Source organism: Panicum virgatum, chromosome 2N (assembly GCF_016808335.1).
Source record: "Panicum virgatum strain AP13 chromosome 2N, P.virgatum_v5, whole genome shotgun sequence".
NCBI classification, from domain to species: Eukaryota; Viridiplantae; Streptophyta; class Magnoliopsida; order Poales; family Poaceae; genus Panicum; species Panicum virgatum.
The window spans coordinates 47964533-47977610 of NC_053146.1; the positions used below are offsets into that span (position 1 = coordinate 47964533).

The following is a 13078-nucleotide window of genomic DNA, read 5'->3' on the forward strand; positions in this document are numbered from 1 at the left end:
CGGCATCTAGCGATGGCGCTGAAGCCAGCCCCCGCGTCGCATCCCCCCTCCCTCTCCTTCCTGCTCGCTCCACGTGCTCGCTCCACGCCACTAGCTCCCTCCCTGTCCCAGGTCGCCGGCTCGTCGGCGGCCGGAAACCGGCTGCTGCTCGCCGATTCTGTCCACCCTGGCCCCGGATCTGCGCTCCCCTAGCCGGGGGAGCCCTCTCGTCGATGGTGGAGGCGCCAGTCGGGGTGGGGCTCCTCATCGTCGTCCCAGCTTCTGCGCTCCAGATCCGGCGGGCTCTGGTCCGGATCTGCGCTCCTCCCGGCCTGGTGGTTTTTGGGGTGGTGGTCACCGGCCGGTGGTGGTCCTGGCCTCTGCGAGCTCGGCCGCCACAACCGTCGTGGCTCTCGTGCCTCGGCCATCCCCTGTGGGCACCGGTGGAGGTGCTGAGCGCCTGAGCCACCTCCTACGTCGGGGCGGCTGCTCGCGGTGCTCATTCTCCATCGTGGGCACTGGCGGGGCGCTGCGCCACTCCCCCTCGCTTCGTGCCTGGCCTGCGGTGCTCGGTCGCCGCCATGGCCATTCTTGGCGGGTGCCACGCCTGGGCGTGGGGCCAAATGTCCTCGCTTCTCTCGGTGGCCGTTGGCCGTGTCTGCCACTGCCGGCCTCTTGTTCTAGCCTAGGGTTTGTGGCTGCGCCGTCGGCTACTTGGTCTGTCGGCCGTCAGCTCTGGGGTGGAAAGAGGCGGTGGCGAAAGCCTTGGATCCACTTGCGGATCGATGACGACAAACTGTGACAGACCCGCTGAGTTAAAACGCTTAATTAAGCATAACCGCCATCCTTTAGCGCATTAGCTTAATTAAGTGTAACTTGACAGGCTGTTTCCAACCCACAGGCCGATCGAAACACACCAGAAGCCTCGCACGAAGGCGAGCGCAGAAGGTACCAGCACGATATAAACTTACAAAAATAGTAAATTATATTAAGACTTTTACAAAACAACTTTAAATTTAAAATTTACAAACGAAAAGATAGCAGCGTAAAAGAACCTAACTTACAGAGCATTTTTACTAGAGAATAAATAAAACAAACTAAATAAATCGAGAACTACCGAGGCGTGAAGACAGGACGTCACATCGAGCCCACCGATGCGAATCTTGGTTAACTCCTATACCTGAAAATAGGGTAAACAACAAACCCTGAGTATACTAATACTCAGCAAGACTTACCCGACTGTTGGGTATAATTAGCCCACATATCTAGACATGCAAAGCTTTTTGCCTGGTGGTTTATTTTGCGGAAAAGCAACTAAAAGTGAATCCTTATTTTTAATTATTTAGCTCAAGATTTTTATTTAGCCTAACCTTTAGCTAATATTTGCATAACAACTAAAGCAAACATGGTGGAGCATTAAATAACAATTCAAAGTAATCATCATCATATATGAGTAATATTCCATTCCATCTCATTACTACGATGCGACTCGGTGATCAAGGTGCTCATATCCGAGAGCGACTGACGGCGAATCGATCCGATTTAACCTCGCAAGGTAGACCTAACCAACACGGCATGCATAAGCCCTGTTGGACCACACGCACCAACCATTCCTCTCTCCGTCTCGAACTACAGAACCGCCCCACCTACATATAGTCAGCCGAGCCCTACGAGAGACCGCCAAAAGTAAATATATGCATCCCAATTCTCCGCGGCCACTCGACTACCCTAAGAGGTGATGATGAAGTTCTGTACTTTCGAAACGAGGCAGTACTAGGCTTATCGATTTCGACTACCTCCTACTCCCGGCATGCGGTTAGTATAGTTCAAACATGATCAGCAGGGCCAACAACGGTACGGTCCTCAATCGACACAGACGGGGCTAGGACAACCAGAAACTCTGTCCTGATGCCATACCTACATCTCATCATCACTCCCCGTCTGGTCTCAATTTTCCTTCATTCCATTATTATTCCAATAGCTCATATGCCAAAATATAAAGATATCATATATCTCGCGAGTAACAGGAGATTACTCGACTTCTACCCTATAGCTCGCGAGTGACAAGGAATCACTCGACTTCTACCGAAATCTATTAAGCATAGCAGTGCTATCGACCTACACATACTAGTATAAGACCAAGGGAACCTAGGAATTATGCAACTAAGGTTCCAGACAATTTCTAAAAACGTAATGCACAAGTAATACACATATAATAATTTATAATTTAAAATAGTAGGTTATGCACCGGGACTTGCCTGGGGTAATAATAAGTCAGTGTTAATGCTATTAAGGCCTTGGGCCCTTCCGACCTTGGGCCGGGTCTTTGGTTGCTTCAGCGGGTCCTTCCATCTTCTGGCGATATCCGTCGAACACCGTCTTGTGGGTCGACTCCAACACCGCGTGCTCCACGTCCACACGTGTACATCTAGCGTACCTAAATGAGGTGCAATAAAGCATATGCATGAATATATATGAAATGCCAATTAATGCACATGCATATGACACAAATTAGTGCAGCTAAAATTTCCTACTTACAAAGGAACCATATTCAAAATGAACTAGCTGGCGGACTGTCCGCTATGCGGCAGCGGACTGTCTGCAGCTCAACCGTGTCGACCTACCAGAACTACCAATGTTTCTGGGTAAACTTAAAAATATACTGCGGACTGTCCGCGATCCAATATCGGAATGTCCGCAGTTCACCTTTGCCAACCCACCAGAACCCACGACGTCTCTGGACGAATTTCAAAACTCTCTGGCGGACTGTCCACTCCCTATTAGCGGACCGTCCGCAGTTCACTCTACGAACCCACCTGAGCCAGCGACGTCTCTGGACAAATTTCTAAACTTACCGGCGGACTATCCGGCCCTCCTCGGCAGACCGTCCACGATTCATCTACGTGAGACCACCAGAGACACAACGCCTCTGGACAAACTCTAACCTAACTTGCGGACTGTCCGGCCCCCCTGAGCGGACCGTCCGCGGTTCGTCTTTTTAACATCGCACAACGGAAGGGGAAAAAGGCCGGGGAGCACAAGTAACTCACCACGAGTCCATTCTTGCGGTCGGTTCGGGCGGAGGATGACCGGAGAAGTGGATCGACAGTGGAGCAAAGCTTCAAGCGGGCTCCAATGGTGACCGGCGGTGGCGGGGGCGATTCCAGCCGGGAAGGAGCTGGCTGGGAGTTGGGGAAGGTGGAGGAGGTGCTGGGGAAGGTGCTCGCGCAAGGAATCGAAATATGGTGGCCGGAGGAAGGAGATCGAAGGGAGGGGGCGACGGTGGAGCGAGCGGACGAGCTCCGCTCGTCTCTGATCGATGGGATGTGGAGGAATGAGGAGATGACAACCGGGGCCCACAATCAGATAAATATCTGGGTGTTACCTAGGCGGACTGTGGAGGAATGAGGAGATGACAACCGGGGCCCACAATCAGATAAATATCTGGGTGTTACCTAGGCGGACTGTCCGCCGCTCCAGAGCGGACCGTCCGAAGTTTCCTGGGTGTTACAACAACGCCTTCGGGTGCCGTTTACCTTGTTGAAGGCGTCATCCTTTCGCCCTTTTCCTCCCTCTCCAGCTAGCCTTCCGGGTGAAAACCTAGACTTTGTTGGTCGGACGATGACGGCGCCTATTGCGTCGTTTCCTTCCTGGAGGCATCGTCTTGGAAGCTTCGCTTGTAGCGGTCATCTTCTCTCCTCGGAGAGCTTCTACTTCCGCGCCTGCCTTCGCTTCATTTCATCTATATCGTCCGGGTCGCGTTTGGTCGTCGGTTTCTCTTCGCTGGTGGATGCTTTGCCGCCGTTGTCGCAATGGTTGAAGGTGCTTCGGGCGGATAGTTTGGCTTTGCCACCTTTGTTAGGTCGTCGATCTCTGCATCCTGGGCGTTGTTGTTTCTGCTAGCAGGTTTAGTTGTAGGGTTCTGGCTAGTGGTGTGGGTTGTGCCCTTTGTCCTCTCCGTGTTGCTTTGCTGCTTTTCGTGTTGTCGTTGTGTTTCATTGTTTGTAGGTGTATTTTTTCAGTGTTTGTCTATTTTTAGTCCTTTGTGCTCTTGTATTGGTTCAATCTCTGCTTGGCCGCATCAAGTTAGTGTTTGTAACTGTTTTCTTCTTAATGAAAAATGTGCTCAGTCACGGTCACGGAAAAAAAAGACGTCTTGGCTTCGCTATTGACGAGACCTTTGCACATCGCCCTACCACCAAAAGAATAATTAGTCTGAAATCTAGAGAGCTGCACAGACAACATGGTTTGCAATCACAACTATTGAGTAATTTATCTAATTCTTTTTTTAATAAAAAACTCGCTTATTTTTGGGCATACAGACATTGAGGTTCGCGGGTGCTAGAGTGATATGGAAACATCACTTTCCCAAAAATATATGAAGTGCCATTGAATTGTGCTTACTTGGGGTTCCGATAACTCAGCTTTTCCTGCTACTCGTCTCTCTGACTCTCTCCTTCACCAGTCACTCAATCACAGTGGCATCATGACCCCATAATTGCTCCCAACCTTGGCTAGGGCGCTTCCACATCCCTGGCAACTGGGCCCATTCGACCGGCCACAGGATGCGAGTTTACACCCCGCCCAAGTTGACCTGCTCCCTCACCGCTATTGTTGTTTCATGGTAGAAGTTAATTTTTGTGTTGAACTGTTGATGCTCGCCATTTTACAAGCTGTCTTTCAGATGAGTCCAGGTTAATTTTGCCAGACAGCAAGAGGCTTGGGCTGTTTTTCTGGCTGCGGCGACCTGCGGGAAAGTCTGATTTCGCAGCAGTCAGGCTAGGTGAAGAGTAAAGAACACTGTAGTAGTACACATTTGATTTCACAGCAGCCAGGCTAGTTTAGTTCCCAAACGTTTGAAGTACTGTAGCACGTGATTTCGCAGCAGTCAGACTAGTTTAGTTCTCAAAAAAATTTGGGCAAAAAATTTGGAGCTCCTTTACAACATTAATTAGAAGTATTAAACATAGAATTATTATAAAACTAATTACATGGATGGACGGGAAATCACGAGACGAATCTATTAAGCCTAATTAATCTATCATTAGTGATTGTTTACTATAGCATGACATTATCTAATCATTACATAATTAGATTCATTAGATTAGTGTCGCGATTTCACCCGGAGTTATGGAATGGGTTTTGTCAGTTATCTGTATTTAATACTCAGTGGTTAAACGTTCGAAGTTACTGTAGCATTCGAATTTTTTTTGAAACTAACCATGGCCTTTGTTTTTCAAGCAAGGACACTATTTTCTCCATATCCACCATTATGTTGTCATAGTTGATCAAGCTAAGCCTTTAGCGTGAGGCTCATCGCTCGGTTGTTTCCTGCTATATCCTACCCTAGTTGAATTATTCGTACATGTTACTTACCTAAATTATTTATATGTTACAAATATAAACATTTTGTACACATAGAGTTTCAAACCGAGTATGCTACCCTGTACATCTTCTCTCTAGCAGCACTAGGCCCTGTTTAGTTCTAGCACAAACTTTTTTGCATTGGAATCTTACTAATTTGAAGTACTAAATGAAGTCTGTTTACAAAACTTTTTGCACAGATGGGTTGTAAATCGCGAGACAAATCTAATGATGCTAATTAATCCATGATTAATCAATAATTAGCGGATGGTTACTGTAGCAATGATGTTTATGGTGTGGGAACTAAACAGACCCTAAATCTGAATGGTGCTGCTTGTGTATTACTACGGCTGAAAACTTTCACATGGAAGAGGTTCCTGCAATCACGCGTACACTCTAGCACGGTCTCTTCTCAGTTGTCACTTGTCAGTTGTCGCCCGGCGCAGGCTGCAGCCAAGCGCGCAATAAAGCCTGCCTGCATGCATCGTCCATAACTGCGGCTCCTGCCCAGTGGCAAGCGCCTCCCAATAAATGGCAATTCAGTGCCCATCCAACCCAGGACACCGCCCTTCAAGAACCCCTGCCCTAGCTCGGTAGCTTCCTGCATGCTTCCCCTTCTTCTTCCCCTTCAAGAACCCCAGCCCTTGCGCCTATCTCTTGCAGTTTCATTATTCCTCCCTTCTCTCGCCGTCCCTCCTCCATTAGACAGCTCCACATCCATGGCGATCGAGTTCATCAGCTATAGTATTGTGTACGTGCTCCTGGAACGCAGCGTACCCAGGTTGAAGATTAGGTTAAGGGGGTTGTTGTCTGGTTCAAGGTCACCACAAGCAGGCAAACCCATTTTGCATTGCTTAACATGCAGTACGCATGGGTCATGCATGGGTGTATCGATCTATTGGTGATCTCGGACCAGGCTTCAATCCCTTTAACTAGCATTATCTGCATACACTTGGCTTTCAATCTGATCATCAGTTTGTTCAAGCAATCTGCCTCTGGTGGAGTACGGGCTGGTAAGCCATCTGTTTTATTAGCTTTTCTTTCCACCTTACAGCTAGAGAAACAGCAAGAGCTTAGATTTGCACAAATTTTCCACTCTCATATGTAGCATATAATGTAACTTACCCCAATATCCAGGGACACAACCATCCATTCCTTGAAAAGCATGCATGTATGAACATAAGAAAGACATATCACTATAGGCCGGCTTCGAATGAAAATGCATGACAACATTTATATATGCACACATCAGCTACCTGACGCTCTAGAATGAGGAGAGATCTGAAGAGCGGAATGATGCATTTAATATAAGCACATCTGCTCAGACAGAGAAATCGCCAGCCTCATTGTTCTCATTACTTCGATCACGTGGTCGTCGTGAAATTAAAGGTCCATGGCAAATCGCCGATGCGACCGTGCATCTGTCTGAAGCCATATATGACTGACCCCAATTTTTTTCAAATTTGCATCTCATACTGATGCATCGATCGATCCGTGCATGTTGAGCAAGTTTTGATCTGCACGTTGTTGCATGCCATGCTGTTGGTAAACTCGATTTTACCTGTACGTTGGCTCGGAGCAAGTACTGACATAGGACATTTCATGACACTGGCGACCACATGACGGGCTTTGACATCGGTGTTCTATATGTGTACTGCTGATTTATTGAACGGACAGTGGAGTGATGTATGTGTCGGTCCTTCCTGGATGATGAAAATTACTGCAAGAGATAGGTACATGTATATGGTGTAAGGCCTTGTTTAGTTTTTTACATGTAAAGTTTTTGAAGCATTCTGACACAAATTTGAAGTATTAAATATAGACTAATAACAAAACAAATTACAGATTCCGCCTGTAAACTGCGAGACGAATTTATTAAGCCTAATTAATCCATCATTACCAAATGTTTACTGTAGCACCACATTGTCAAATCATGGCGCAATTAGGCTCAAAAGATTCATCTCGCAATTTACACGCGAACTGTGCAATTGGTTTGTTTTTATTTTGTCCATGTTTAATACTCCATGCATGAGTTCAAACATTCGATGTGACGTTTTTGGCCAAAAATTTTTGGGATCTAGACAAGGCCTAAGAGCATCTTCAGTAGATTAATTACTCATCTCTCTCCTCAATGCTGAAAATTTATCCTTTTGGTAATATAAGGTGCTCCAGGAGATTATCAATTCCAATGTCAATACCAAAATATTTTTTTGTGATCATCAAAACACACCTTCCTAATGCTCAAATTTAGGGGATTCCTCCCTCCACCATCTTATCTTACTATTAATAATTGGAGGCTCCTTTGGAGCCTCCACATGAAGCCACCTAGGATCATAGGTGGACACTCTAAAAAATAGAGAAATCCTATAAATTTTCACAGAAATCAGAAATATTCAACCATCAATCCAACAACTCTAATTATAATAACCATCGAATCTGTTATCTTTTCTAATAATTACTCACCTCTGCCATTATGAAAATATACTACAATAACTCCTAAACATGTATCTAAATTACCCACCTTTATCATTATTAAAAAAAAATCTAAAGTAACCCCCCTAATCTTTGTGTAAATTACCCACAGGTGCCATTAAAAAAATAATACAAATATCCCTCTAAATTTGCATATAAATTATCCAATTGTGTTATTATTATTTCAAGTTAAATTACTCCTAAATCTGAATCTAAATTATATCATTATAATAAAATATTAAAGTGCACCAATATAAAATTCTAAATTACTATTTCTATTATTATTAATATAATATTTATATTATTGTTTATATAAAATATTACCCACGATATATGTCACCGTATATTCATGTATGATGAAAGAGATAAGAATACCAATTCACAAATAAATAGTTCAACTAAATATATATGGAGGTGTGACGCAAAATAAAATCTATAGTAACTAGATAATAATAAATAATATTTTAGAGTATGTGTTAGAATATTTAATAGATGAAAAACGACATGAGATAGATAATTATAACTATCAACTATATTTTTATATTAATTCTAATTAGCCCGTGCGGAGCACGGGTTGATAGATTAGTATCCATTGAGTAATCTGCTACATCACTGGCTACCAAAAATTTAAAAAATATTATTAAAGACAGAGAGAGAAAATATATAGGATATGGGAGATAAGTAATCTGCTGGTAAATCCCTAAAATTTAGTAGCCTCTTAGTATGGTGTAATGCTAGTAGCCTCTTGATCGATAGGATTCTTAAGGATGGAGTTGTAGATGTTAAAAGGCGAGGCGACCGGATTATCCTGGTCCGGATAGTAGTTGGAGATTCGGCTGTGAATGTGATCAGTGCCTATGCCCCTCAGGTAGGCCTTAGTGAGAGCACCAAGAAGCAGTTCTGGGAAGATCTGGATAGTATGGTCAGTACCGTGCCTGTCAGCGAGAAACTCCTCATAGGAGGAGAACTCAACGGCCATGTGGGTGCGACTAATGTAAGGTTCGAGCGGGTGCATGGGGGTTTTGGGTATGGTAGCAGGAGTCAAGAAGGGGAGGATGTTTTGAACTTCGCGTTGGCATACGACTTGTTGATAGCGAATACCCTTTTTAGGAAGAGAGAATCCCATCTTGTGACCTTCCGGAGTGGACAACACTTGAGTCAGATCGACTTTATCCTTGCTATGAGGGAGGATAGACGAGATTGCTTAGATAGTAGGGTGATACCTGGGGAGTGTGTTGTCCCTCAACACAAGCTTGTGGTGGCGGACTTTCGTTTTCAGGTACGTGTCCACCGGGACAAACGTGACAAGATTATGAGGACGAAGTGGTGGAAGCTTAGAGGGGAAGCGGCACAAACGTTTAAGGAGAGGATGCTAGGTGAGGAGCCTTGGGAAGAAGGAAAAGATGTTGACGACATGTGGCTAAAGATGACGACATGTGTTCGGAAGGTGGCCTCAGAGGTGCTTGGCGTGAGTAGGGGAGGCAAACAGGAAGGGAAAGACACCTGGTGGTGGAATGACGAGGTGCAAAAGTCTATTAAGGAGAAGAAGGAATGTTTCAAGCGCCTCTACCTTGACAAGAGTGCAGCCAACATCGAGGGCATAAATTAGCGAAGAGGGCTGCAAAGCGAGCTATGAGTGTAGCAAAGGGTAAGGTGTACAATGACCTGTATCAGCGACTAGGCACGAAGGAAGGGGAGAAGAACATTTATAGGATGGCTAGGATCCGCGAGCGGAAGACACGGGACATCAACCAAATCAAATGCATCAAGGATGGGACGGATCGACTTCTAGTGAAGGATAACAAGATCAAGGGCAGATGACGAGAGTACTTCGACAAGCTGTTTAATGGGGAGAATGAGAGCACTACCTTTGAGCTAGATGACTCTTTTGACGATACCAACAGACGTTTTGTGAGGAGATTTCAGGAGGCAGAGATCGGGGAGGCTTTGAAGAGGATGAAGGGCGGTAAAGCGATGGGCCCTGATGGTATCCCCATTGAGGTGTGGAGATGCCTAGGTGACAGAGCGATAGTATGGTTAACTAAGCTTTTTAACATTATTTTTCGGTCAAACAAGATGCCTAAAGAATGGAGAAGAAGTATATTAGTACCGATCTTCAAAAACAAGGGAGATGTTCAAAGTTGTACTAACTATCATGGGATTAAGCTGATGAGCCTTACGATGAAGCTCTGGGAGAGGGTTATCGAGCACTGTCTAAGAAGAGTGACAAGTGTGACCCAAAACCAGTTTGAGTTCATGCCTGGAAGGTCAACCATGGAGGCGATTTTCCTAATACGACAATTGATGGAGAGATATAGTGAGCAGAAGGACTTGCACATGGTCTTTATTGACCTCGAGAAGGCGTATGACAAAGTACCGAGAAATGTTATGTGGTGGGTCTTGGAGAAGCACAAAGTCCTAACTAAGTACATTACCCTCATCAAGGATATGTACAAGAATGCGATGATGTTTGTCCAGACATGTGGTGGCGACACCACTGACTTTCCTATTAACATAGGCCTTCATCAAGGATCGGCATTAATCCCTTATTTATTTGCTTTGGTGATGGATGAGGTCACAAGGGACATACAAGGTGATATCCCTTGGTGTATGCTCTTTGCTGATAATGTGGTGCTAGTGGACGAGAGTAGAGCAGGGGTAAATAGGAAATTAGAGCTGTGAAGACGCACATTATAGTCAAAAGGGTTCAGACTTAGTAGGACCAAGACCGAGTACATGATGTGCGATTTCAGCGCATCTAGGCATGAGGGTGGTGACGTTAGTCTCGATGGGCAAGCGGTGACCCATAAGGATACTTTTCGGTATTTAGGTTCGATGCTACAAAAGGATGGCGACATTGATGGAGATGTTAGGCATAGAATCTCAGCTGGTTGGTTGAAATGGCATCAAGCTTCTGGTTTCCTCTGTGACAGAAGGGTGCCACAAAAGCTAAAAGGTAAGTTCTATAGGACAGCGATTCGCCCGGCGATGTTACACGGTGCTGAATGTTGGCCTACAAAAAGGCGACATGTCCAGCAACTGAGTGTAGCAGAGATACGGATGTTACGGTGGTTTTGCGGGCACACAAGGAGGGATAGAGTCCGGAACGAAGCTATTCGGGAAAGGGTAGGAGTGGCACCAATTGAGGAGAAACTTACCCGACATCGGTTGAGATGGTTTGGACATGTCCAACGAAGGCCTCCGGAGGCCCCGGTGCGTAGTGGGGTGCTAAAGCGTGTTGATAAGGTAAAGAGGGGTAGGGGTAGACCTAAACTGACTTGGGACGAGTCGGTTAAGAGAGACCTTAAAGATTGGGATATCTCTGAGGAGCTAGTTTTGGATAGGAGCGCTTGGAGACTAGCTATTAATGTGTCTGAACCATGACTTTTATGTCTTTTGAGTTTCATCTCTAGCCTACCCCAACTTACTTGGGACAAAAAGCTTTGTTGTTGTTGTTGTTGGTATATGTGTATGACAGCCTGACCACTGGAGATATCAATCAGTATCACAAAATTCTCTCCTTTGATTTGGAACCTGGCATTTTAAGGTGTCTTCTATTTAATGCTTCTTTCCATGTGTTCCCACGAGTATAAATGAAACCTCAATCTTGATTTTACAATCGCCAGCACGCAAGGAAACTCGCGGTCGATGACCAATGCGTGCGGGGCCCACGGGATATCTCTCCCCACCTCCTCCTCTTTCCCTTTCACACTGCTTCTCTTTTCTCCTTCTCTGTATCTCCCCAGGCGAGCGAATCTGGTCTCTGGATCCCCCGAGGTGAACGGCGGAGAGGCCCAGCTGGCTGGTGGCGGAGCGGCCGTCCGGCGACGGGAACCTCCATCCATCTCTCCCTCCCTCTCTCTCCAGCGATGGAAGGCGCCGATGGGGCCCGACCTCCCAGGCTGGTGGCGCGGTGGTCTTCAGCGGCGACGGCGGGTTGCCCAGCCTCCCCGGCCCTCTGACCTCCCCGGAGCGCCGCCCCCTGATCTCCGCGGTGGCTGAGCTGCCCACGCCGAGGAGGATCCCATGGCGCGCGGCGGGGAGGCGGTGCGGGCGGCTCGCCGACCAGGTAAGTGATTTTTCTTTTTTTTTGCAAAATTTTTTCCACAAAATTTTTTTCATCTATTTTTTTTATTTTGACCGCAAAAAATTTTACCCAAGCCTTTCTTTTTGTTTTGGATGAAAAAAATTTTATCCAACCTCTTTTTTAATGTGAAAATTTTCTCATCATTTTTCTTTAGATTTGTTTCTTAAAAATTTTTCTTCCAAATTTTTCTCGTCAAACCTTTTTCTCGCCTCTTTGATTTTTTTCCTTAAATTTTTTTTCGGAAAAACGATAAAAAAATTACTAAAAAGGAAAAAAAGAATAGTCGGAAAATTGACCGCACGACTCCCAGCTTACGGTCGCCCGTAAACTAGAATGATCCTAAATGAAACGCCTTTGTAGAGGGCTATATGCCGATATATATGGCATACCAGCTATTCTATAACTGTCCCCCAATTTTAATTATTCAAAAAAAAAAACTGCACCAAATTTGCAAAATCTGGTTGACCTTATATATATTAGCATGCATTTAAACTCTTGCCTTTGAGTACAATTTGCAATTCACTCAAATTAATGTCCTTTGCATGTACCTTCCAAATCAAAGGGATCGAGTAGCTATTTGGAAATAATCATTCTATGAGCTGGAGTATTTGGTTGTCAGATAACAATCAGATTTTTCAGGGGAATTCAGTCAACCATCTCTCGCTGCAAAGATATTTTCAAGAAGGAGTTGGTTGTTGATATATGCATAAAGCAGAGAAAATACTTCCCTGCAAATGAGTTATATGGCTAATCTAGTATCTACTTTAACTTTTTATTTCTTTCTTTGTTTCTTGAGTTTTGTAGCCATTTATGTACTTGTTCCTACTTATTTTTGAACATATTCAGTAGGGCGAACGCCCCTCCGATCCTGATTCCTCAAAATAAAATTGTACTTAGCCATCTCCCTAACAATAATGAGGTTGATCGATGTTGCAAACGATCAACAGCCCTCACGGTGGTGTTGCCATTCGTTGCATAAGAGCCAGTATAGGCTGTAAGCAAACTGAATTATGAGATGAAGAAGAGAGGAGAGGAGAGAGAGCAAGTTCACAGCCGGTTTCGACACCAGAACCAAAAAAAAATTTGTGAGAGATATGTGGACCGTATATTAATGATGAACAAACTAACCACTATACGAGTGGACTGAGAGGTAGGCTATAAGTATCCTTACTGCCA

At 45.2% G+C, this 13078-nt stretch overlaps 1 long non-coding RNA gene across 1 annotated transcript; it reads left to right on the forward strand.

Moving 5' to 3' along the window:
* The first annotated feature begins 11092 nt into the window (after positions 1 to 11092).
* Positions 11093 to 12798, forward strand: LOC120660842. Its single transcript, XR_005669750.1, has 2 exons — positions 11093 to 11884; positions 12465 to 12798. It is a non-coding gene; the product is annotated as an uncharacterized LOC120660842 (long non-coding RNA).
* Positions 12799 to 13078: the final 280 nt, after the last annotated feature.